Raw genomic sequence first — 25,084 nt, forward strand, 5'->3', positions numbered from 1 at the left:
AAGCTTCTCAGACATTCTTTTCAAAATCATCACATAACAATCAAGAGTAACTGTATTCTGCTTTGTTGTTATCATCTTCATCTTAAAACAATTGATGTTTTTCATCTCTCTGGTAGATTTTTAAAGATAATGACACAGTTGTCCTTGTCTTGAAATAACACCAGAGAAGAATTTAAGTAACCTGTTGAAGCGATGTTAATTATCCTTGTCTGTGTAGCCTCTGGACATTTTAATATAGCTCCCCCCCCCCTTTTTAGCCACACACCGTCACACCTAGGATATAAATAAAGGATGCGGCAGGTACAAAATTTATAAGCAAGCAACATGTTCAGTTTTCCTTGTACAGAGTCTTAGATTCTTACTTTCCTTTTCTCTCCTAAAAATACATCTCGCTGTCTTTAAGACACTGTCTCACTCCAAAGGACAAAAACAAAAAGACAGTTTCTAATGAAGAAAGGTAAGGACATTGCAGGGAGAGACGTGGCCATTCCCTGTGAGAGAAATTTCTAGTTTCCTTTTCCTGACTTCAGGCTTCTTTAAGAACGGAGTATTGCAAGTGATATTCAGCTTGCCAGAGCTGGCTCAGGTCCTGGTCCAGGTACAGCAAAGCCAGAAGCCCATCCCATTAAGGCCTGTTTTGCGTGGCTTTTGTTTTTAAGCCAGGGTGTGTTCATGCTTTTAAGAGGTGTGTGCCATAGTTAACTCTCCAAGTGTATCATTTGTGAGATGTGTGTTAATGCTATTCTGAAGTGTTATTAGAAATTCGACTGGCAGGTAATATAAGCCCATTTCAGAAGGAGCACACTGCCCTTTAATTGGACACAAGGCATTTCACATGCTTCTCTCTCAGTTCAGTCCCCTGCCTCCACAGGGTGCTGAAAGCAGAGAACAGCCTACTTCCAACAGTCACTTCATTTGCTGTTGGTGGAGGAAGAATTTCCAAGTGGCTTATGCTAGCCCGCATGGTTTGATCGATTGGCTGATGGGCTGGTTTCGGGACAAAGAGTAGCTCAGGGTGATTTGTAATTTGTGTTGCCAGGCTGGTCTCAAACTCACAGCTATGCTGGAATTTCAGAAAAAGCCACCACACCCAGCTAGAAATCACTGTTCAAGCAAAGACTACCCTTATTGCTATCCTGAAACACGTAATAGAGCGCCTGACCTTCAGTAATGGCTTGGTAAGTTACTGAAAGAATTAACAGATGAATTTATCTATGGGATTATTAAGTTTAACTGTAGAATAAAGCCATTGCTATTCTATTTCCAAACCAATAGTTACCCATGATCCTTATCACTACCAACACTACATAAGTAAATACAACTAGTTTTGTTTTGTAAAATTTGATACTTTACATAGGAATAAAGCTAAATACTAAGAAAATCAGGGCCGGGCTGAAGGGATGGCTTAGTTGGTTTGCAATGCTTGGTTTGCAAGGCCAGGAGCCCATGTAAATAGTCCAGGTAGGGTGGTGCACACTTGTAACCCCTGTATCTGTGCTTATGTACACCAATGTGCACACAGACAAACACACAGAGCCTACAAAACAAGGAAAAGAAATTCTAGCACAATGCAAAGAAATGCCAATGAAGCTAAAAGTGAAGTGTTAGTGCATAGAATCAAATGTGCCAGAAAAGAAATCTTGTTAATAGGACATGATGTTTTAAATAATTGTTAAAGAAAAAAAAACTAATGGAAAACACCTTATATGCAAACTAAGATTTTAATGAAATGCCAAAAGAATGTTCATACTTATTAAGTAATCATTTTAAATTAACATAAAATAGACTTTTGTGCTTGGAATAAATATTAAAGTCAGAACAATGCAAGTACACGGAAGACTGAGCCAAGAATGACTGCTACTTGGACTGGGCTAAGAAAAAGACTTGATGAGTTTTAAGCTTACTTCCTTATGTAAGGCACAGATGAAAACCAAGTTTCTAGGAGAGCCCATAGTGGCATGTGACACCTGTAACCATTCAAAGCCAATCTTTGGTGGGAGTAGACATCACAGACAGGACTAGAATTCAGCCTCCAGAAGGTCCTTCAAATTGTATTGATTCCATAGACCTGGGCTGGACTGAGTAAACATCTCTCCCTCAACAGCAACACTTCTGACTGGGGCATGGGCCTGTGGACTTGTGGATAGTCACCCAGAAGAGTCATCTCTTGTTTCTCCAACAAAAGACAGAATGGAATCGCAAATGCTTAAGGTGATCCTTTCTCTCCAAATGAGATATCACAGAAATTAACTCTATGCCATGATGTCAAAAGCTGTCTTAAGTATGGCTGAGTGGGGAAACATGTGGACGTGTGCCTAAGCTTGTATTTTGAGTCCATTGAGGTTTATATTCATAAGTAAATACAATTTTTCGCATGGACCATGCCATTTACTTTAGTTGTTTAGTTCTAAAAGCAAGGTCTTTAGAGGCAGTGAGATGGCTCAGTAGGTAAGGGAACTTGTAGGTAAGACTTAAGATCTAGAGGAGAGGACTAAACACTGCTAGTCCTCTGACCTTCATATGCATCATGACACACAATGCACAGGTGTGCGCGAGCACACACGTACACACATATGTGTATATATTATATACTATTGTATAATATGTATATTCTATAGACATTAATATATAGTATATAACATATAATATAATTAACATGTTAATGTATGATATATTATATACTATATATTAATATAAGTCCTCATAATTTGACCTGACAGGGTTACTCTATCTTTATTGAAGTGGACACAGACCCTAACTGAGACAAAAGACAGAACAGGTTCTCCTGTCCTTCATGCAGTTTCTCAGTCACTACAGTAAAGCCCTCATGCATTCAGAATGTATGGAATGCACCCATTGGAATGCCGGAATGCTGGTCCATGTCCCTGTCCCTATCACAGAGACAAAACCCACCAGGTGCAGGGCAGAGGCATGCCATCTCTAAGGACAAACTTGCCAACTGATCAGTTGTATCATACAGGAGGAAAATCCCAACCACGTGACCTAGAAGCACTCCAGCAACCTGAGGACAGTGGCACAGAAGGCTTATTTGTATATATGCAAATGAGGCAGAGTGTGATGCAGCCCGAACAGTGTGGGAAGAGCATGAGACTTTAAAAAGGAAAGATGTTGAGGACTTGTGGAGGGTTGGGTAATGGGACACACGTGACACGGAGTAGAAAGTAGAAAGGAGAGTAGGGAAGAACAGAGAGGTACAAAGGAGGCAGAGTCTGGGAGAGAAGGGGTGGGGAGAAGCATTAACGAAAGCTTGTTTTGTTTAAAAAAATGCCATAATGCAATTTAATTCTGTGTGCTGTGGTTAAACGATTTAAAATATTAGTTATACAAAATGGCCTGGCTCCTTCATATGATTTGCACAAGCCAGCTTCTCTGGATGTCAATGTTGGCCCAAGGATCTCTCCCCTTTTCCCATCATGCTTTGTCTAGAGCAGTGGTTCTCAACCTGTGGGTCTCAACCCCTCTGGGACTCTAGCTCTCTTTTCACAGGTGTAGCCTATGCCCGTTGTAAAACACAGACATTTACATTACGATTCATAATGGTACCACAGTTACAGTTATGAAGTAGCAATGAAAATAATTTTGTGGTTGGGGGTCACCACAGGATGAAGAACTGAAGGTTTCCCAGCCTTAGAAAGGTTGAGAACCAACCACTGCTTTTTCTAGGAAAAATCCACTCGCATTTACACATTCGCCTAAGAGCTTCTTCCAGATCAGATTTCTTCCAATTATTGCTGGGATAAAAGTTCCTTTGAGTCCTATATCAATGACTACACTTCAAACAAAACAAAAGAACAACAAAAACCAAAACAAGTTTGGGGTTACATATGCCCTTGGCAGCAGAAGCTGGGAGATCATGTTATCTTTGCCCCTGAATTACTTTCTGAGTCCCATATCAACTAAAGTACAGAGCAAACTCTGCCTCAAAAACCAATGGTGTTGGCCATAGAGATGAGATCAGCAGCTAAAGGTGCTTGTCCTACAAGCCTGGCAACCTAGGTTTGATTTTCCGAACTCACCTAAAGGTGGAAGAAAGCAATGGTCTCCAAAAAGTTCTGCCCCAGTCTCTCCTCACCTGCCTTGGCACGCCCCGGGCCCAGCTTCTCTCCAGGCTGCTTCTGTGTGTACAGAGATGGACAGACAGAAGCTAAGCTCTGTGTGTGCTGAACTCATGCGTCCTGGGGTAGGAGGGAAGGCTCGCCCTTCTCCTTACAAAGTGCTCCTTTAAGATTGGCCTCTCTGTTTCTTGCTGTTGTAAACTTCTCAGGAATTTGAATTTTAAGAAGTGTCACTTCAGTTATGCTACACACACACACACACACACACACACACACACACATACACACACACTCACACACAAACATACACAAAAGGGCAGGGAGCACAGCAGCTGGGTTAAGTCACTTAAGTCAGAGTATTCACTCCTCTGCTGCCCCTCCCCAAATGCCAGCTCAGGCCACACAGAGGCCTGGAGATGCTTCTGCTCAAAGAACAGAGCAGCAGCTGCAGGGAGCTGGCTGCTGTCTCAGCTATACTCCTGGCCTCCTGCCTCCTGCAGACACTCACTGGGGCACATGACCAAGGAAGCAGCTGGCTACCACCTTAAAGAGGAAATGCTGTAGCCTCACCCCCACCCCATGGCACCTGCTCCAGAGCCAACCAACCAGCAGCAGCCTGCTCCCTTTGCATAGGCACAGCAGCTGCTAGTTCACTCAGAGGCATGCCTGGGCCCTTCCCAGTGAGGACAGAGCTGGGCACAGGAGGTCATCTTCAATACTTCCGGCAATCATCTGTGGATTTGAATTGTGGGGGATCAGATCTGTGTGCTCGAGTGGTAGGGTTTATGTCAGATTCCAAACGTACTTCAAACGTAATTCCCTGCAGGCTTTCTGTAACATACTCCTATCCCAAGCAGAGGTTTTCATTTTGGTTTTATGCTGGGATGAAAATCTGCCAGAAACATGGGGTGGTGGTGGGGGGAAGGGGTTGTTCAAGTCACTTTCAGACTCACTGACTTCTGAAAGGAGGCCCCTCTACTAGACAGCATCACACACACACACACACACACACACACACACACACACACACACATACACACACACACACACTCACCAAGGGAAAACATAGTTCAGCTGGTAAAATGTATGACTTCAAATGGTGGGGACCCACATTCATCCCTAGTATTCATATTAAAAAGGTAGGCATGGCAACATATGCTTGTAATACCACCGCTGCATAGGTAAAGACTTGAAGATGGAAGTCTCCTCTAGTCTCAGTAAGTGAGAATTACTGTCGTAAGAAAAAGGCTGACAGTTTTCTAGGTTGTCTTGATCTGCAAGGTTGTCTCTGGCCTTCACTCACACAATACACGTGTGTATGTGCATATGCTACTGCATGCACAGACAACACAGACGGTCAAAATGAAACAAGCGCGTTGGATGTTCTGTGCCTTCCTGTAGCCTAGGATGCAGTGCATGATGTTTTGAGGCCACAGGACTCTGAGGGAGCCTTGAGTGTCAGAGTCAGATCCAGGTCCTTGGGTTTCTGTAGAATCCGAACCTTGGAAACAAAAGTGGACAGCTCGCCCTGCCCAAGGCTGCACACTTGGGACTCACACATTCTGAGACTTCCCACTTCTCAGAAATATGGCCCCAATACCTTTACTCTTAATCAGCTCAAGGCGACCAAGAGCCAGGCCTGATTTCAGCCACTGGCAGCCCTCTCCATGCGCTGAAACCACACCCTCCCTCCTGTTCCACAAGTGCTCCTCCACCCAGCAACACAAGTGGCTATGCTTGGCACTGTTGATGATAGGGCTAGAATGGAAAAAAAGGCAAAATACTGACACTCTTCTATGCATATGGAGGCTCAAAACACGGGATCCTGTCTTGTGCATGTGCTGACATTTTTCATAATAAAAATGATGATATCTAAAATTTTATCTTTGGGAGTAAATTATAGATACACACCACACACACACACACACACACACACAAACTGGCCTGCTCACTTGCAGGTCAGGTAGGAGACGCTGATCAGGAAGTGAGCGAGTATGCCCCGGGGGAGTGTGAGTTGCTTACAAACCTCTCACAGACAGGTAACTTGCTGGACTCCAGTCAAGGCTTTTCTCCCTGGTCATGATGTAAAAGAAGTGCTCTTTAGCACTGGGTTGAGATACACTTGTGCTCAGCCTTCACAGAATAGTACCTGGTGTGGAATTCAGGTTATAGACACACATCTCCCTTGTAGAACAAGTGGTCCTAGATGTGTGCTCATGTACTGGTATATGTTCTTGTGTGTGTGTGTGTGTGAGAGAGAGAGAGGGGGGGGGGAGACTTCAAGCATGTAGGTGGGTGCTTGTTTGTACACATGCAGGTGTGTATGCATATGTGGAGGTCAGAGGTCATCCTTGAGTTCACTCTTCAGGTTCTGTTCAATTTGTTTTTTAAGACAAGTTCTCTGATTGGGCTGGAGCTTGCTAATCAAGCCAAGCTGTCTGGCCAGTGATCTGTCTCTCTCCATCTGCCCAGGGCTGCATAGCACCATGCCACTTGTCCTCTTAGTTCTGGAGGGTCAGGATGGAATGCCCAGCCTCAGGCTTGAAGGGCAGACACTTTTCCGAACCCCCTGCAGAGCCCTGACATGTGTCAGTTGAAAGAGCCTCTCAAATGCTGAGTCAGTTCACCTCCAGCCACCTTTTCCCTTTGTTGCCAGCTTGATGGATTTAGAATTGATTAGGATGTACACCACTGAGTGTGTCTCTGAGAGTGCTTCCAGAAAGCTTGACCTGAGTGGGGAAGACCTATCCTGAATGTTAGTGGTTCTATCTCACGGGATGGAGTCTTGCCCTGAATAAAATGCAGACTAGGATGCTGAGCACCCCTCTGTCTCTGTATCCTAAGGATGCAGTGACATCAGCTGCCTCCTGTTCCCTCTACTGTGCTTCCCCTGCCCGGATGGACCACGCCCTCAAACAGTGAACTGCTCTGAATCCTTAAGTCACTTTCCTCAGACATTTTGTCATAGCGATGAGAAAAATATCGAGCCTAGTAAGGTCTAAGCAAAGACTAGGAATCCACAGTCCAGAGGCCATTGTAGCTCTGTATCGTCCTGTGGGCCTGGAAGAGGCCATTTTCTTTGTATTAACTATCTACAGCTTATCCTTTGTCTCTTCCCAGCCTGCTCTCGCCTCAGCTCCTCAATGGTGTTGGCCCCAGAATGTTTCCTATGAAATAACTGCACACTGAACCCTGACTCCGAACTTGCTCCAGAGACCCTTCCTATGCTCGCTCAACACAGCCCTCCTGAGACTGGTCAGTAATTGTAAAGCCTGGGAATTGTTTGGTATCTGTAAGGAGCCAACGGGACCAACAGATGCTCCTGGATGACTCTCATGACTTCTGCTTATTGATTCCCATGAAACCATATATTTAATTTTAAACAAGCTAACAAGGGAACACTAAAAAAAAAAAAAAAAAAAAAAAAAAAAAAAAAAAAAAAAAAAAAGTTGATTTCCTCTAATGGTGTGAATCCTTACCTCTATGTGGGAAGTCATTCTGATTTTTGTTTTGTCTTCATGTTAACTTTCAGAGGGGATTTAATTTACTAATTACAAATTGAAATCCCACTCCTTTTTGGTATCTCAAAAATCACACTTCCAGTTCCCAACCACAAATATCTATTATTCCATATGGTACATAATGGGAAGGCATAAGGATGACATATAAGTTAGTGCCTGTGGGGCTCTGTGTGTTAGTTAATTTTATCACTGTGACCAGAAGATCCAATGCAAGCAGCCCAACACAATAGGAAGAAAGGAATATTTCAGCTCACAGTGCTGGTGAGCCTAGTTCTTCACAGCGGAGAGAATGTGGCAACCTTACTTAGTTTTCAACATGGCTGCCCAGGAAGCAGAGAAAGGTGAGTGCCAGAAGTCATCTAGTTCTCTAATGTGTTACTGTTTTTATTGATTCTGAGCCTCACAGTTCATGGGATGGTATCACCTACGTTCAGGACAGCCTTTGTTCTTCTGTTAACCCTTTCTAATAAATATTCTCACTGGTACACCCCAAAATGGTGTCTCCATCTCCAAGGTGATAGATGATGATTCTTCTTCTTATTCATCTTCCTTCTCCTCTTCCTCTTCCCCTTCCCCTTGTTCTTGTTGTTGTTCTCCTCGTCCTCCTCCTCCTCCTTCTTCTTCCTCCTCTTCCTCTTCCTCCTCCTTCTTCCTCTTCCTTCTCCTCCTCCTCCTCCTTCTTTTTATTTTGGTTTTTCGAGTCAGGGTTTCTCTGTGTAGCCCTGGCTGTCCTAGAACTCACTCTGTAGACCAGGCTGGTCTCGAACTCAGAAATCTGCCTGCCTCTGTCTCCCAAGTGCTGGGATTAAAGGCAAGTTAGCATTTAAGATGAAATATCAATACTCTAAGTCAGTGGCTCTCAACCTTCCTAAGGCTTCCTAGATCTTTTGGTACAGTTCCTGCCTGTTGGAGTGACTCCCAACCATAAAATTATTTTCAGTTTGCTACTGTTATGCATTATGATGCAAATATTTTGGAGATAGATGTTTGCCAAAGGGGTCGAGACCTACACATAGAGAACTGCTGCTCTAAATGCTCATTGGCTTACAGAATCATCTCATTTATTCTCTTTCAACCTTTAACTTTCTATTCTACCCTGGTCTAGCCAAACACCTTTCCCAACTGATGATACGTTCAAAAGTACTAAACCTGTGATGCCCTTTGTCCTGAGAGATGTGTTATCATCAGCAGGAAGAAGCCGGGTATCAAAATCAAAAAGTTGAATACTGTTGAATTTTAAAATGTGTAATGGATCATTAGAGATTAATGTTCCACTAATCTTAGATATACAAGTTCCACCATTCCATAAAAAATATGCACAAAATCATCCCAGAATTCCCCAAGAGAATGGCCTAGGTAGCTCCAATAGCATCCATTACGTCATGACCCTGAGTGCTGAACTCCATGGCATTGTTGCCAAGGACCTGATTCTCTTTCTCTGCTTCTCTTTGTGTTTCCACATTTACTACTCCCCTTCTCTTTTTGGCTATCCCTAGGAACAATGAGATTTTAGCACCAAAGGTCCTCTTGCTCATCAGTACAGTTCAGTGAAGATCATCCTGAACACGGCAAAGAACTTACAGAAAAGTGTCAAGCTGGAGGCAGTATTTGCTGTTTTACAAGGCTGGAAAGGTTTATCTGTATTTCAGCTGAATTGAGGAGAGCCTGGCTTTCACTGTCTAGGCAGTGCGTGTATACATCGGCACATATGCAAATAGACCCCAATAAAGTGTGGAGCAATGAAAAGGGATTGTGAAATCAGCTCCTAGTGAGTGTTCTAAAGTTGTAAGAGGCACAGTTGCTTTGAGAAATGTGCACTGGGGAGCAGGGGAGCTGGCTTAGTGGCTAATCACTGGGTTTAATTCATAACACCCATAAGGCAGCTCATGACACTGTCACCCCAGTTCTAAGAATCTAATGTCCTCTATTGGCCTCTCCATGTGTCAGGCACACACATAGTGAATCCATACATGTATGCAAAATACTTACACACATAAAATAAAACCGTGTCTTTTTTTTTTAAATTGCAATCAGCTTCAAATAATTGCACAAGTTTGCTAAGCAATTTGTTTTTCAATTTCTATTTGTTTTTCAATTTAGAAATAATTCTAAATAAATTCTTATCACATAGTTCCTAGCATTCAAGAAAAACAGACTAACCCATGATTCAAATAAGTAACTAACTAACTAAATAAATAAATAACTAACTAAATAAATAAATAACAAATACAATATCCCTCTTACATCCAATATTATGAATAGTAACTGTTATTCAGCATCCTTCGTCAGGGGTTAGAAATTCTCTTTTGGAATGCCACCAGGAATTAGAATCTGAGAACGCTGTAACTTGTTATCACCCACTGTGGCTGCCACCCTTCTGCCTCTGACACCAGAGTTCAAGCATGGATCTCCTGTCCTAGGCCTTGACATGGAGATGGTGCAGCCATCCTGAGGTGAGAGTACAGGCTGCATTCAATATCTGAGGTGGCTTAAAAGAGAAAAAGGTCAAATCTAGGGCACAAACTTAAGGTCTGTGGGAGAGAAGTAGTCAGAGCTCAGGTGGCTGGCTTCCTGAGAGGCTACGCCACCAGCAAGGTAAAGCCAAGAGCAGGAAGTCCTCTGGTGACCTGCCACCTGTTACACATGTCACCATGCTCCTTTGACAGAGGTGTGAATCGACTAGTCTCCTGTGACCCCTGGAGAAAATGAGAACCACTATTTCAGTCCAAAGGTTTCACAGAATCTTTGGGATTCACTTAAGAGTGATGTCTCATGGGCTCCTTTAAAAATATCTCTGAAAAGGCTGTGTTTAAAAAGGAAGGTCCCGAGTCTGAGTCCAGGAGAATGACGCTGAGGAGGCCTGTCCTGGCAGGTCTCTGCTCTGTCCCTGGCAATGAGTCTCATGCTTGCCTGTGCCAGTAGATGGAGCAAGACACACCTGTCATAAAGCAATCTTGTTTTATTACCTTAAGTGAGTGAATGAGTGAGTCTTACGCAGGCATCTCTGTGACCCTAAGAGTGTCCTGACTGAGCTGCTCCTGGAGGGTACAAGGCTATGGGGGAAGGCACTGAGCCCCTGCACCAGGTAGAACTGTATCCCATCCAACTCCAGTCTCCCATTTCTTGCATCTCTTAACAAATCTTTTTCACTGTGACAGACGACCTTCTCTGAACCTAATTACTTTTTAATTTACCCCCATCTTTTCTTTATCCATCACTTTATTTTTTAAAGAGCGTTTTACATACCCCACAATGGCCTTAAATCTGAGGCTGAGGTTGATCTTGAATATCTGATCCTCCCTCCTCCCTCTGCCTCCCAAGTCCTGGGATTGGCACACCATGATTACAGAGTTCTGGAGATAGATCCCAGAGCTTCTTACATGTCCTGTACAGACTGAGCTGCATCCCCACTGGGATTTTTTTTAATGAAATAAATAGAAACCTCAGATGGCTATAGAGTGAGCCTGACTACAGAGTGAGTTAGAGTATGTTATTTGTGCTAAGGCTACACTCATAAGGTTTTGATTTGTGTGTGTGTGTGTGTGTGTGTGTGTGTGTGTGTGTGTGTGTGTGTATGTATGTATGTGCATGCTGGAATTCCAAATGAAATAAGATATTCCTTAAAACGGATGTATCCAGTAAAAGTTTACGCTGCAGATCTCAGGCATTTCCCTTTCTGCTTGAGTTGAAGAAGTGATGGAAGATATATAGGCACATTGTGTGCTGATTCCCAGAGTCATCAAGAGAAAATGAAAACTATGCCGGGGATCCCGCCATGAAATCCAAACACTATTGTGAGATTCAAAGGCCTTATCATTAAAATATGAGGACTGATGCGGCTGATGAGGACAGAGCATCTTAGTTAAAACAAACAGATGATTATCTTGGGCAACATCGTAAACAAGACCCTAATTCAGGGAGCTGCTAATTGCTCTTCCCAGCTGCAGGAGATTGGCTGGGTATTTTCTCAGCACGTACACTGTGATGAACATCTGCAGAGTCCTGAAAGTCAGCACAGAGCATACCAGCCACACAACTAGAGCCAAAATGACCTTGTCTTAGAGGCAGCCACTTTAAAGCATGCCCTCCATCATAGACAGATGTGCGTCTACCTCTATGGAAATCCTGGGGTTAAACTCAAATAGGTCACTTCTATTCTTCACCAGACTCACTGATGTAAGGAAAAGAAACTTGCATCCATTTTTCCTACTTGAGAAGAAATGATACTGTAGATCTGTGGCAAAGCGAACCACAAAGCTGGTGTTTAGAGAGTGGTAACCACAACCCCTCATAGCTATTCTATTTGATTCACCTCCAACACAGAAGCATTTACACGTCCCATAAAAATAACAGCTATTGTGGCTTCATTTATATTTCATGGGCCAAGTGCCCAAAGGATCATTTTATATATAATGTTTTCGTGCTTGGTACAACTTACTTATACATAATAAAGAAGGGAAAATGGAAAAGGAGGAAGAAAAGAATAAAGTAAAAATAACAACAACGAAAAGAGAGGGGGATGCTGAATAGATGACTCAGTGGACAAAGGTGCTTGCTGCCAAACCTGATGACCTGAGTTCTATCCTCAGGAACCCCCACGGGGGAAGGATAGACTTGAGTCCTGAAAGTGTCTTTTGACTTCCACAAGTGCATCATAGCACAAATAAATTAATTGGTAAATGAATTAATGAATGATGAATGAATGAATGCAATTTTGACAAAGAAAGGGGTAGGAAGAAAAGAATTATGTATGGGGAGCATGGGGAATGGAGTGGGAAATAGGGAGGAGGGAGGTAAGGGGAAGATGGAGGTAGGGAAGGTAGAGAAAAGGAAAGAATTGTTGGGATTAAAACGAATGAGTCCTTGTCCAAGGTCAAATGAAACTGGCATCATCCAACCAGGTCTGGAAGCCCATGCTCTCTCTATTGCTTTCTACCAGCTTCCAAGTATGCACTTGGGTTGTGTTTGCTCAAAATGAATGCAATAGCCACACACAGAGCCATTGTTACTTACTGCAGAAAGATACCAAGCCACATCGAAATGCATCTTGTCTTTTTAACCAGCGTCATTTCTGTAACCTATACCCAGAAACACACAATTGCTTTCCATTCTTGGCACAGTCTCTCCTACACCCCTTAAAACATATCTGTGTCCCCTGTTGCTGGGCTAACAATAAGAAATCTTTCAGTCACAAATACCTGCTATTACCAAATGCCAATGTAGCCTCTAACCCCAAATGCAACTGTGTTTAGGGAATGCTTTTCTAAGGTTGACTGGTGTCTTACCTTGAGCATTGAGCTTGGAGAATTCTTTAAAGAGTTAGACTCTAAGGTGGAGCTGACCTCAGTCCGTAGCCATTTCTGAGGACTGAGTTGACCAAAGCTATACCCGAGGAGCAGACTTCCATAGGGGCCTCACTGGAGCATAAGAAAAACCACTGGTTTGCTTTGAGCCTAAAGAAAAGTCTCTAATTCTAACATCTGGATAGCAGCCTCATTTTGACCCAGCTGCTCCACCAGACACGTTAGAGAAAGAGAAAAGGGCTGGGCCTTCTTGTCCTATACCTTTAGGTTCTGTCTGATTACCGGATGTGAATAGGAGAAGCAGCCTCACCAGGTCACCAGCAGGTCCCTTGCCCAGCCTCTTCTAGAACACACTCTTTACTCCATCATGAAGCATCTGCTGTGGATGGCAGAGGGGGCCCTGCTGGTTATACAAGAGGGGAGCATCCCAGGACACCCACCCAGGAGCCCCTCCCTCCCCTTCCTGTGTTACCAGGTGTTTCCTTCTGCCACAGCTGTAGCTCTGACCACATAGGTGGGTACACAGGCAGACAGACCCACCTGGCTCAACAGCTTCCAGTGTGACAGGTTCAAATAAGACGATCTAAAAACTCTCCCTGGCACCTCAACAGATCAGTTCTGGACAGGGGCTTGCAGGTGCCCCCAGATCTCATGGACCTCATGTGAACTAGGATGGAGCATTAAGGAGGATAGAGGCTTATATCACAGAAGAAAAATGCAGAGAGAGCCAAACCTCAACTTGAGAAAGTTTAGTGTTGTGTTTTAGTCTCAAATCTTGAGCTAGGCATCCAGGACTGGAAGCCTAACCCCACCTCTGACTCAGCAGGCAACCTCTGTGCCTCAGTTTCCACATCTGAAAACAGGAGCCATGGGTCCCCATCTCACCTGGTTATCTCTGTGCATGTCTTAGCCACTATCTGCCCTTCACAGAGAAAAAAAAAAAAAAGCACTCATCCTCTCAGGAGTTGTGTGTCCACATTCCATAATTACAGCTTTGGTTACAATGGACTTCAAACCCTTGGGGAAGCCCTGACCCTCAAGGAATTTCTAGGGACCCCAGTGGCTTCAAACACTTCAGTAATTTCAGAAGGGAACTACCTTCTTGGGAAGGTGTCTTTTAAAGGCCTCTGGGACTGTAGGCACGAGCTGCCATGCCCAGCCAGAAGCTGGTCTGTTCCTGAGGATTTTATATTACTTCTTTAATTTTTTCAGCCCGTGAAATTATGGTCAGCCAGTGGTTATGCAAACTGCATTCTGTGAAGAAAGCCTAGTTTTTTCAATAACTGGTTCTCAACTTGTGATTCATGGACCACTAACACTGGCATCATTTGGGATCTTGTTAGAAATTCAGATCTGAGTCTCACCCAAACTACTGAGATAGAACACTCTGTATTTTACGAAACCCTTCCTGTTGGCCAGAGCCTGTGCAGGTTTGAGAACAAATGCTTAGGGCGAGAACTCTCCTGGGTGTGATAGAAGACAAAGTGCTACAGTCTGAGGCTTCCCCTGGAGATGGCATGAGGAAGCACACATGGTTCCATTGTACTAGGACTCATTTAAGGAAGCACATAGCTCACAGATGCTCAAATATGACCTCTGGGTCACCAGTGAGCATAAAAGACAGGGAAGGGCATTCTCATTGGTCTCTTGGGTGGAGATATGAAATAAAAAAATTGCATGTATATAGATATAGATATAGATATAGATATAGATATAGATATAGATCCTTAAGCTGCATTTTGAAACTTTCTACCCTCTATTTGTTTTTCTACTTCACTGGGGGTAAGGGTTTGGAACCAGAGAACCATGAAAATTCTTTCCCCTTCCTGATTCTGCTCTGTAACCGTATGCTTAAGGGAACAGAAAATCAGTGAGCCTGGCTCACTCTGTCACAGGCCCTACAATAGCAGAGATTAATATGTTCATAATAGAATGAGGGCCCAATTTTATACAGGTATATAAATAAATTCTACTTATTAGTTTATATGCAGTTTATATATTTACATATGCATGTGTATATATCAACATAGAAATACATGTTTAGCAGTGTAGGCATATTTGTTGATTTTTCTCTTCTCTTTTCAGAAATAGTTTATTTAAAATTAAACTGACCTCCTGGTATTGGGTTGGTACTTACATGAGTAGAGTTACCTAATGCCTATGATGAAGGAGGCAAATGCAAATGCCAAAAACCCAATCAAACAAACAAACAAACAAAAAAACCATGAAGCAATGTGCTTTCTGTAGATCTTCTAAAATATATTGAGAGAAAATAAATCTCTTTACCCTTAATGAATATTTCTACAGTTCTGTATTTCTTCAGCTTATCTAAGTGAGAAAAATAAGGAAGATTACTTGAGTTGTTCCTTTGCTTCAGGTCAAGAAATAAGATTTAACATCTCATTAGCAAAAATTAATCACTGTCTCTAAATTTCCCTACTAGAATATTTTAATAAAGCCCACTGCCTTTCACGGACCTATCTTATACTTAACTTCTATTTCAGGGTCACACTGCACCTTCTGTTTGGCCTCACCACTTCCTTTGTCTGAGAAACTGACTCCTGAGGGTTGAAGGAGGAGAGAGAGAAGTGCCACGTCGATCCTGAACATCTGCAGAGCAACCGCCACCCTGTGCCAAATCTGCAGAGTAACTGTCACCCCGTACCAAAGACAGGCAGAAGGCCGATGCCCAACACACACACACACATATGCATCCCAGGTGTTAGGGGACCCGTTGGTGACAGGGGACCAGGCTGGCTAATTCTCATCTACTTGTCTTGGAGGATAATGCCAGGAGAAAGTGGTAATCTGAAGTGGGCAACTTCACGCCCACTGTCAATAAAATGCATCCATCCATGCTGGCAGTGGGTTAAAATCAAATCCTTCCACCTGTTAATACCAGTTCTGCAGGGGATGGGAGGCAGGTCAGATGGGAACGGTCCAGCACTTTTCTCCAACTGGAGAGAGGGATTGCTTAGAATGTACACCCAGACTTTTGCTTCCACCTCAAAGAACCCAAAAATTGGTACCTTACAGCAGGGGCTTGAGAGTCTGAAGCTTGAGAATCTTCTAGGGACAGAAACTGAAAAGGTTGTTTTTCTTTCAATTTTACTCAGTACTTAATATAAAATCATTTTTTTTAGTATTTGCTCATTTTTCCCTGAAGAGTTAATATTTTTCTATAAATCCTTCTTGTGTGGGCAATTGTTTGTTCTTAAGCACAAACTGTTGGGTCTCTAAACCAGCAGCCTGGGTCCAGTTAATCTGCAGGGTTAAGTTGAAATGTGTAGTGCTGGAGCCTGTTTCTTTGGCCTTCATTATTATTATTATTATTTTGCAATTATATAATATATATTGCCAGCCCTCTTCAAAAGCAAGGCTCTGGCCACTCCCTAAGTTCATTTCATTGTCTTTTTTAGGTTATCTACAGACAGATAAGTGTATAGCATTCTCAAACTATAATGTTATAATATTTAAAACAACAAACCAACACGCCATCGCTCTCCGAGTCCTCCCGTCTTTCAGGGTTTTTCTTTTTTCCTTCTCCTTTGTGTAGTGATGGGATGGAATCAAAAGTGGCCTTGAACACGCTCTGCAAGTGCAGCTACACAGTGGCTTCTTTTCACAGTCAGTCAGTGAAAGGGAAAAACATGAAAATAAAACAAGGGTGGAGGTTGTGTTTCTAATTACATGGGGAGTTTTTATATGCGAGACTCATTAAGGACACCCCAAGCTTCCCATGGCCAACTTGGGCAGGTGAGAAAGAGGAGCTGAGACTACCTGTCCATGACCTCAGAGGAACCATGGCAGTAGCACAGATAAAACTAGGAGCAGTGGTCCAAGACAGTACACAGGTCCGGGGCAACAGCCATGCCCACTGGAAAGGACCACCCATCTATACCTGCTTCCTATGCCTTCTTTCCCCACCAGAATTCCATTACTTAATCTTCCTTGACTCTGGGATTTTCAATGTCTCCTTTCTAGACTATATCACTTAAGTGTTTGTGGGTTTTTTTTTTTTTAATTACATAATACAGTATAGTTTCTATCACAAAGACAAATCATTGAATGAACACAACAGTCTTTTGTCTTATTTCTCTAGAGGGGGGAAATATATCACACCAGAGACATTAGCATTGTATGATCCCAACCAGAGGCAGAGCAGCTTGGACACCACACACACACACACACACACACACACACACACACAGAGAGAGAGAGAGAGAGAGAGAGAGAGAGAGAGAGAGAGAGAGAGAGAGAATTTTACTTATTACTCATCTGTCCGTGTGGCCTTAGCAAGCATTGAAACAGCCTACAGAGGTTTTGGTTCTCTGCATTGGTTATGTATTGGAGGAACAAGGTAATTCAGAGCATAAAAGGCAAGCCATTCCCATGGAGCAGAACAAACAGTACTAATGAACGAGTCAATGCAGAAGTAAGGGTGGTTTTGCCACTACAAATGACCACAGGTAGCTCCCCTAATCACTTCAGAAAAAGAAAATGCGTTCTTTCTCTGTCTTCGCAAGTATTTGTCCATAAACGTCATGGGCTTTCTGTTGATTCCATATTCTAGATGTAAGTTCATGTCTACACATTAAAATACATCACCAGACACAGATCTGCAAGTCCAGGGATGGCTCCCCAAGCTGCGCATCCCATGGCAAAACCAGCAAAGCAGCTGGTCCCTGCTTAGACCCAAAGCTCTCATCAATCACCAGTGAAACAAGCCATGGCTTCAGATCGTAAAACATCAGACCTTCTACTTGCACAGCGAGGCTAACACAACGAGGTGATGCTTTCTCGTGATTTTGTGATTTTAGGAAAACGTAAATTACTTTAGAGCTCCCCTGTCTGGCTATATCCAAGAGATGAATTTGATTTTACAAATGACATGTGCCAGATAAATTCATGGGTTTTCTCTGCCGTGGCACAAGTCACTAATCTATGGACTGTGTTTCATTTGAGATGATTTCTGGTTCTTTAGAGAGAAATCCAAGTCACCCCTGAGAGGGTACTAGAGTGTTATCATAGGATGAATCTGTGAGGGAGCCTGGGTAACTTCCTTTGTAAATTAGCAAAAAGACATGGTCTCACCTCAGATGAGTCAGGTTAGCAGGTAATGAAATGCTGTGTGGAATTCTGTGTGGGTCGGGAATTCTGAATCATTCTCACCCAAATTTCTCTCTCTCTCTCTCTCTCTCTCTCTCTCTCTCTCTCTCTCTCTCTCTCTTGGCTTCTCTGCTACCATGTGCAGCATGACTGTGCTAGGTATCATGAAAGCACCCAGGCAAAGCATGAAGATATGAGGAGGACAAGGGAGAAAAATTAAACCCATCGCTGGGAAGAACAGTTGGCAGTTAGTTCTTACTGCAGCCCTGCTTTAGAAATGAAGGGAGCCAATGCAGAACACTTAAGGAATGAACCTGTGCCTGGCAGAGTAGAGTCTGAGTCTGGTTCTTGGGACTATCACCCCCCCGCCCAGTCTCTTTGCTGAATAGTCTTGATAAGAGCATCGGTCTACACACTCCCTCTATTTCCCAGCTGCGTGCTTGCTCTCAAGCCTGAAGGGAAAGTCTATAATAAAAATTCATGAACAATACAGTATAGAAACAGACCCACGGTTATTACCACAAGTGTGTCATTGAATCATGGAAATTATAAACTAAAAGAGACCTTAGGAATCATGGATTGCTTTATAGGTACCCCCTTAAATAGTTTTCTCCTCCCCCCACCCAGTGTAATATTGTGGGATAAGGTACTTGGCCATGAACTAGGCTGGGGCAATGAACCCAGATTCCTGTTCCCATGAGGACATCCTGAGACTCATATTGGTGTGCTTGGTTTCAGCATCCTCGGTCATTACCTTCCATTGATCCCATGAGCCTGGAGTCAATAAAGCTTCACCTTAAAGTCCTACTCAGATAATTATTTCACAAGGTGCGCTTTTGCTTGCAAGTTTTCTACCAATGGGAAGAATTGCATTTAAATAAAAGAAGGGGGTCTGGGGGTAGCTGGGCCAATGGATCAGCTGGTAACTTGCTATGTAAGCATTAGACCCTTCATGAGATATTTAGAGATAAGTCTGAGGTCCTCAGATGCCAATAAAAAGCTGTGCTTGCTGGCGTGGACCTGGAACCACATTGCTTGATTAGATGGACTGGGAGGCTTGAATAGCTGGATGGTGAGCCAGTGTTGAGTGTTGTTGAATCTTGGAGTGCCAGGCAGAGAGAGAGAGAGAGAGAGAGAGAGAGAGAGAGAGAGAGAGAGAGAGAGAGAGAGAGAGAGAGAGAGAGNCAGAGAGAGAGAGAGAGAGAGAGAGAGAGAGAGAGAGAGAGAGAGAGAGAGAAAGAGAGAGAGAGAGAGAGGGAGGGAGAGAGAGAGAGACCCTGTCTCAAAAAATAAGATATCCTAATGTCAGTCTCTGCTTCACCACACACATGTGCGAACACATGCAGGAAAGAAGGAATGTCCAACATACACATTATGTTACAAAATACAATGTAATTATCTGATGCAATCGCTGTGCTTGGCAGGTAACCTGCAGGTTAGACCACTCCCTACCCTAGGAACTAAGGGTTCCCTACAGAACTGTATCTAATTCCACTTGTTTTTAACCTCAGACAGCAAGCTCACATATCTATCTGTCTGTCTGTCTGTCTGTCTGTCTGTCTGTCTGTCTGTCTGCGTGTGTGTGTGTGTGTGTGTGTGTGTGTGTGTGAATTACATGAAAATCTACGTGGTCATTTATGCCTGTCATCTATGTATCTATGTGACCATCTATCTATCACACGTGTATCTATCTGCCATCTACGTATTTATCTATCTTAAAATCACCCTTACAGCTGAGAGTAAGTCAGTCATCAGTGGCCCGGGGGGAGGATTACGTCCCATCCCTTGGCATTTAAGCCAGGTTTACTCTATCATCTTCTTAAGAGACAGGGAGATACCAACTTCCATAGTTTAGGAAAAGTGGTCTTGCCTGAGGAAGCCCTGGTGGGCTAGAGCTCTCTGTTCTCTACCTCTGAGCCTGCCTTCCTACCTGGTTACCCACTTGCTTAGTCCTTGGATTGACCCCCCTCCCCCCTCAAGTCAGATGTAATCCCTTCATAAGCACAGATCCGGGAAAGGCCAGATGTCTCCAGCACCTTGAGCCAAGAATTCAAAACCGAGTGCTGGCTTTTGCCTCACTTTGCTGACCGAGTATTAACTGTAACTTCCTCCATGCAGGTAATCATTGGGTTGATGCAGGCTGGCAAGGAAGGGGCCCTGTGCTTGCCTCAGAATTGCTACCTGCTTCCTGAAATAGGGAAAGAAACTTGTTTGAAATGGTAAAAGGAAAGTCTCAAGTGTGGTTACAGTGTTATATTTAAGGGTATCTGTTTTATCTTCTTCAGAAAGACAGCTGTCACATGTGTGGGAACTGAAAGTCCAGGAAGGAAATACAATTAAAACTTCATGTAGGAACTCTGCACATGAGTCCTAATCAATACTAACAAAGGTCAAATTTTAATTCAGTAAACTTAGATTAAATAAGGCTGGGTGTGGTGGCACACGCCTTTAATCCCAGCACTTGGGAGGCAGAGGCAGGCGAGTTTCTGAGTTCGAAGCCAGCCTGGTCTACAGAGTGAATTCCAGGACAGCCAAGGCTACACAGAGAAACCCTGTCTTGACACCCCCCCCCCAAAAAAAAAAAAACAAACCAAAACCAAAACCAAAAACCAACCAAAAAAAAAAAAAAAAACCAAAAACTAATCACAAATAATCACTATACTAGTCTGAAGCTGCTGAAGGAGGGGGTGAACTTTTGGGGTAAGTGTGTTTTGTTGATTTTCACACACACACACACACACACACACACACACACACACGTTTTTGTACGCAACTACCTAGCCATGTAATTCTTTTATTTGTTTGCCAGCAAATCTTGTAAAAGGTAAGGTTTGTGAGCATGCCCCCAGGCCTTTGAAAATGTTCATTGGCTGAAACTGATGGTGTTATTTCCCCAGGAAAAAAAAAAAGTAAGATATTCAAATTACAATAGAAAGCACAATGCAATTATCACATGCATTTACTGCTCCGTGCAGCCCACATTCTTCTATACTGAGGACCTCTTGTGGTTCTCTGTTTCCTGCTAGGGGAAGTAAGTGGGAACCCTTATCATGACAGCAGATCCAGTCCTCCTCAGCCTGTTACTCCTCAGAAGCCAGGGTGCTGACTCACTGAACAAAATTATCCGCAGACACTTCAGGATCAGAGGCCAGCTCCACTGTTCTGCCCAAAGAACTCTGAGAGGCAGGAAGCTGGAGTCTGGGAGAATAGCAGCAGCTTCTTGGAAACCCCCAAACTCTATGCTTGCTCTTTGTCCTAGGTTAGAAAAAGAAATTCATTTTTAATCTCCTATGCTGTCTGAACTCTTGTTGAGTGGCTCCCCCTACCTGGCTCCTGAAAAGTTATTCCTTCATTGAGCTATTCTGACCATCACCTGTTCAAAGATTTGAAAACTGGGCTGTCTGTTTTAGATGGTAGAAATGAGACAAATGTAGTGACCTGAACCAATAATAGGTTTGGAGAACTCTTAGGCAGGCAGACATCCCTTTCCTTAGGAACTGATGGAAGAAAGGGCCTTAGGAAGCACTGTGCTCTTTTTCCAACCAGCACCCTTGAGATTTAGTCACTACCTTGGTCGTTGATAAGTCCCAGACATAAAGAATTAAGCTGCTCATTGATTTTAAATACCAAAGCTGCCATTTATATTTGGCAGGTGGGCATAGTGGCATGTTTACAATCTCAGCATCTGGAAGTCATGAGAATCATGAATTCTAGGCTAGCCTGTGATACATACCAAGACTCAGCCCGAAAAATAAAAATAAAAAAATAAAAAGTATTTGTTGTTAATTTAAGACAATTATTAATTAAGGTATTGAACCCTAGCTTTTTTTTGGAAAGCTTTGGGATTTTTTTGTTTGTTTTTGTTTTTGTTTGTTTGTTTGTTTGTTTGTTTTTCCTAAAGGGAAGTTGTGTTAGATTGAGAGCACTGGTTGCTCTACTAGAGGTCCTGGGTAGGCTTCCAATTCCCTGTACCCAAATCGAAGCTCACAGTTTCGGGTGATGTACCACACCTTCTTCTGACCGCTGCAGGCACCAGGCATGCAGGTCCTACAGAGACATACTTACAGGCAAATCAAGCATACACATAATTAAAATTAAAATTAAATAACTAAGAGAATGGTGTTTTATTTATGGAATGAGGTAAATCTGTGTCTAACCCTTCTATATAAAAGGATGAAGGCTTCATTTTAGTGGATCACACTCCATGACAGGGACTTTTCATGCTGGAAGGTCAATTCCCACTTTCTAAATGGAGATCATAAGAAGTAAGTAGTTGGGCTGGTGAGATGGCTCAGTGGGTAAGAGCACCCGACTGCTCTTCCGAAGGTCTGGAGTTCAAATCCCAGCAACCACATGGTGGCTCACAACCATCTGTAACAAGATCTGACTCCTTCTTCTGGAGTGTCTGAAGACAGCAACAGTGTACTTACATATAATAAATAAATTTTAAAAAAAAGAAGTGAGTAGTTAGCTAAGTGACTAGTCATATACCTAGCAGAGTATTAAGATCAGGGGACTACTGCACAGGTTCACTGAGCTATGGTCCCACGGTGAGTTACTTACTGTGGGGAAGAGGCCAGACATCTAGATCAAATACCCACTCAGATGAGCAGCTCTGTACTTCTGGAGGTCAGAAGGTGGAGAACTGAAGTTTGCTGGTGCAAAAGGCAGGCTTGATTTCACAGAACCTTTCAGCCCGATGCAAATGATGGTCACAGAATCTGAGAGAGGCCACAGACACTTCCTGGCAAGAACAGTCCTTCCTCTCCACTAACTGTTTCTTGCTCTTGTCACATGAGGTCCTACCCTCCCTGGGTACACATCCTCTCCTCTGGTTCTAATCCTACTTTCAATCCCAAACTCTGCTTAAAGTCAAAATATTTTTGCTTCTAACTCCCTGCCTCACATTTGACCACACAGATATAAAAATCATTTGTGGGAGGATAATTATACAAGTGCTCTGGAAGATATATAATTTGTTTAGAATTGCTTAAATTCATCTTCTTAGTATTGTGTGAGTGTGTGTGTGTGTGTGAGTGTGTGTGTGTGCAAGTGGCCTTCAGAAGCTACCTTGCAGGAGTCACTTCTCTCACTCCACACGCGGGTCCCAGGGACTAAACTCAGGTTGTCCATCTTGGAGGCAGAGACCCTCACTGGCTGACTCATCTCACTAAGCCTAAACACATGAACTGGCACATTATTTCTGCACTCCAACGTCCTGACGCTGAAGAGAGTTCCTGACGGGAAGTTATTTATAGACCCTGGAGACAGCAGCAACCGTGAGACTAAACATACAGTTCCTCAGAGCACACATGACATGCTGGGGCAAGCGTGATTTTTACAGCACGCTTCGGAAGCTCGATCAAGACCGCTTTGCTGGGTGTTTCCAGAACATTCTTAACGAATATTTGAAAACCAGGATTGGAAAAAAAAATCCCAAAACAACAACAACAACAACAGATTAGATCAACTCTTTGCTGTGGAGATTCTGGCTTCCAAAAATACTGCTGACTGCAGCACAGGTAAATAAATGTATAATAGATAAAATACAAACACACGAAGCAACACAATGTGCAGGCGTTGGCTCGGCCATTCCCTCACAGAACTCTCACGATTCATTTGGGGAGAATTCAACACCAGTTTTGACTTTGTACCATACTGGCTTAAAGAGTCATGCTCTGATGATAAACTGCATAGATTTATTTTCAAATAATAAATGTGCACCATTGCCCAGCTACAGTCATTGTTTAACATTCAGTTGACCATCTGTTTTAGAGAGGTGGTATGTAGCTAACGTCAATGCTGTGAAGGTTTTGATTCTATTGTGGACTTGGATCTGCTTGTAGTTGTTTTCTTCTCAGCTGATGATGTCATGACATCATCACAGCAGAACTGGAATTCCTACTGAAATTACACTTCACGACAAACAAGACACGAGCCAAGAACGCCACTCAGTGTGTTTTCCCACAAATAAGTGTTATAATGCCCTGTGAGAATTTTGTCTGTGCTTTTAGAGACATGGGAATCATCTGACAGTATTTAATTTTCCAGTTGTGCTCATTATATACAAATAAAAAAATTAAAGGATCAAGACTAACCTTTGGGTGCCAATGAGTTAACCTGTTCCTTCTTTAAATTCAGTGGTCTATATCTAGATTTTTCTAGAGTTTTCTAAGTTGCTGTAACATTGAGGAACTCTTCTGAAGGCACATTGAAATGCTGAGTGTGTGGATGGTTTCTGGACCACCTAATGTACTATTGAAAAGATAATTTATTTAAACTGGGAGAAAGAAAATCTTTTATAAATTAATGTTCCACGTTGTACTTTAAAGACACGGGAATATTTTAGCCTGCATATGTTGATCCCTACCACAGTGTTCTAAATTCCTCTTAAATTTATTTACGTTTTGTTTATGAGTGTTTGCCCGTATGTATGCATGTGCACCATGGCTGTCATTGGATGGTTGTGAGCCACCAGGTGGCTACTGGGAACAGATCTCAGATTCTCTGCAAGAACAGCAAGTGCTCTTAGCCAGTGAGCCATCTCTCCAGCCCCTCCCTTATGGTGATTCTTTATGCCAAATAAATCAAAATGCCAGGATGAATGAATTTATTTTCCATTTCATTGGAAGATCTTATATGCTGGGTTGTTCTAGGGTGAGTGAGGGTTGTTACCTAGGCAATATGAAGGGACTTTGCTAGGTAACAGAAATCCACCTTCCTTGTTTGTTCTATGATTTCTGCGTCTATCTCCTGTATTTTGTGTATAATAAACAAGCAACCAGTGACCTGGAAGAAAAGAATGCAGATTATTAGAAATTCCAGCACTAACTTGGATGGAGGGGGCACTGAGGAAGAAATCAATCCAGACTCATTTAGGTAGATAAGATGTGTGACTCAATCTCTAGGAAATAGCTATAAAGAGAGGATTTGATTATGTGTTTCTGAATCAAAATGTAGTCCGCGATGTCAAGTAAACCTCTGGCTTCCAAAAATACTGCTGACTGCAGCACAGGTAAATAAATGTATAATAGATAAAATACAAACACACGAAGCAACACAATGTGCAGGCGTT

At 42.9% G+C, this 25,084-nt stretch overlaps 1 protein-coding gene across 30 annotated transcripts in view; it reads right to left on the bottom strand.

The window, feature by feature from the left end:
* Window positions 1-25,084, bottom strand: part of Arpp21 (cAMP regulated phosphoprotein 21) — a 167,061-nt gene that overhangs the window by 135,098 nt on the left and 6,879 nt on the right. Inside the window, exon 1 of one of the 30 annotated variants that reach the window (XM_021171505.2) lies at window positions 13,211-13,301. The exons of the other annotated variants lie outside the window; for them this stretch is intronic. The gene's annotated coding sequence lies outside the window, so the exon portion shown is untranslated. Of the gene's footprint in view, window positions 1-13,210; window positions 13,302-25,084 lie in introns of those variants that run through there. 30 annotated transcript variants of the gene reach the window in all.

Source organism: Mus caroli, chromosome 9 (genome assembly GCF_900094665.2).
Source record: "Mus caroli chromosome 9, CAROLI_EIJ_v1.1, whole genome shotgun sequence".
Lineage (NCBI taxonomy): Eukaryota > Metazoa > Chordata > Mammalia > Rodentia > Muridae > Mus > Mus caroli.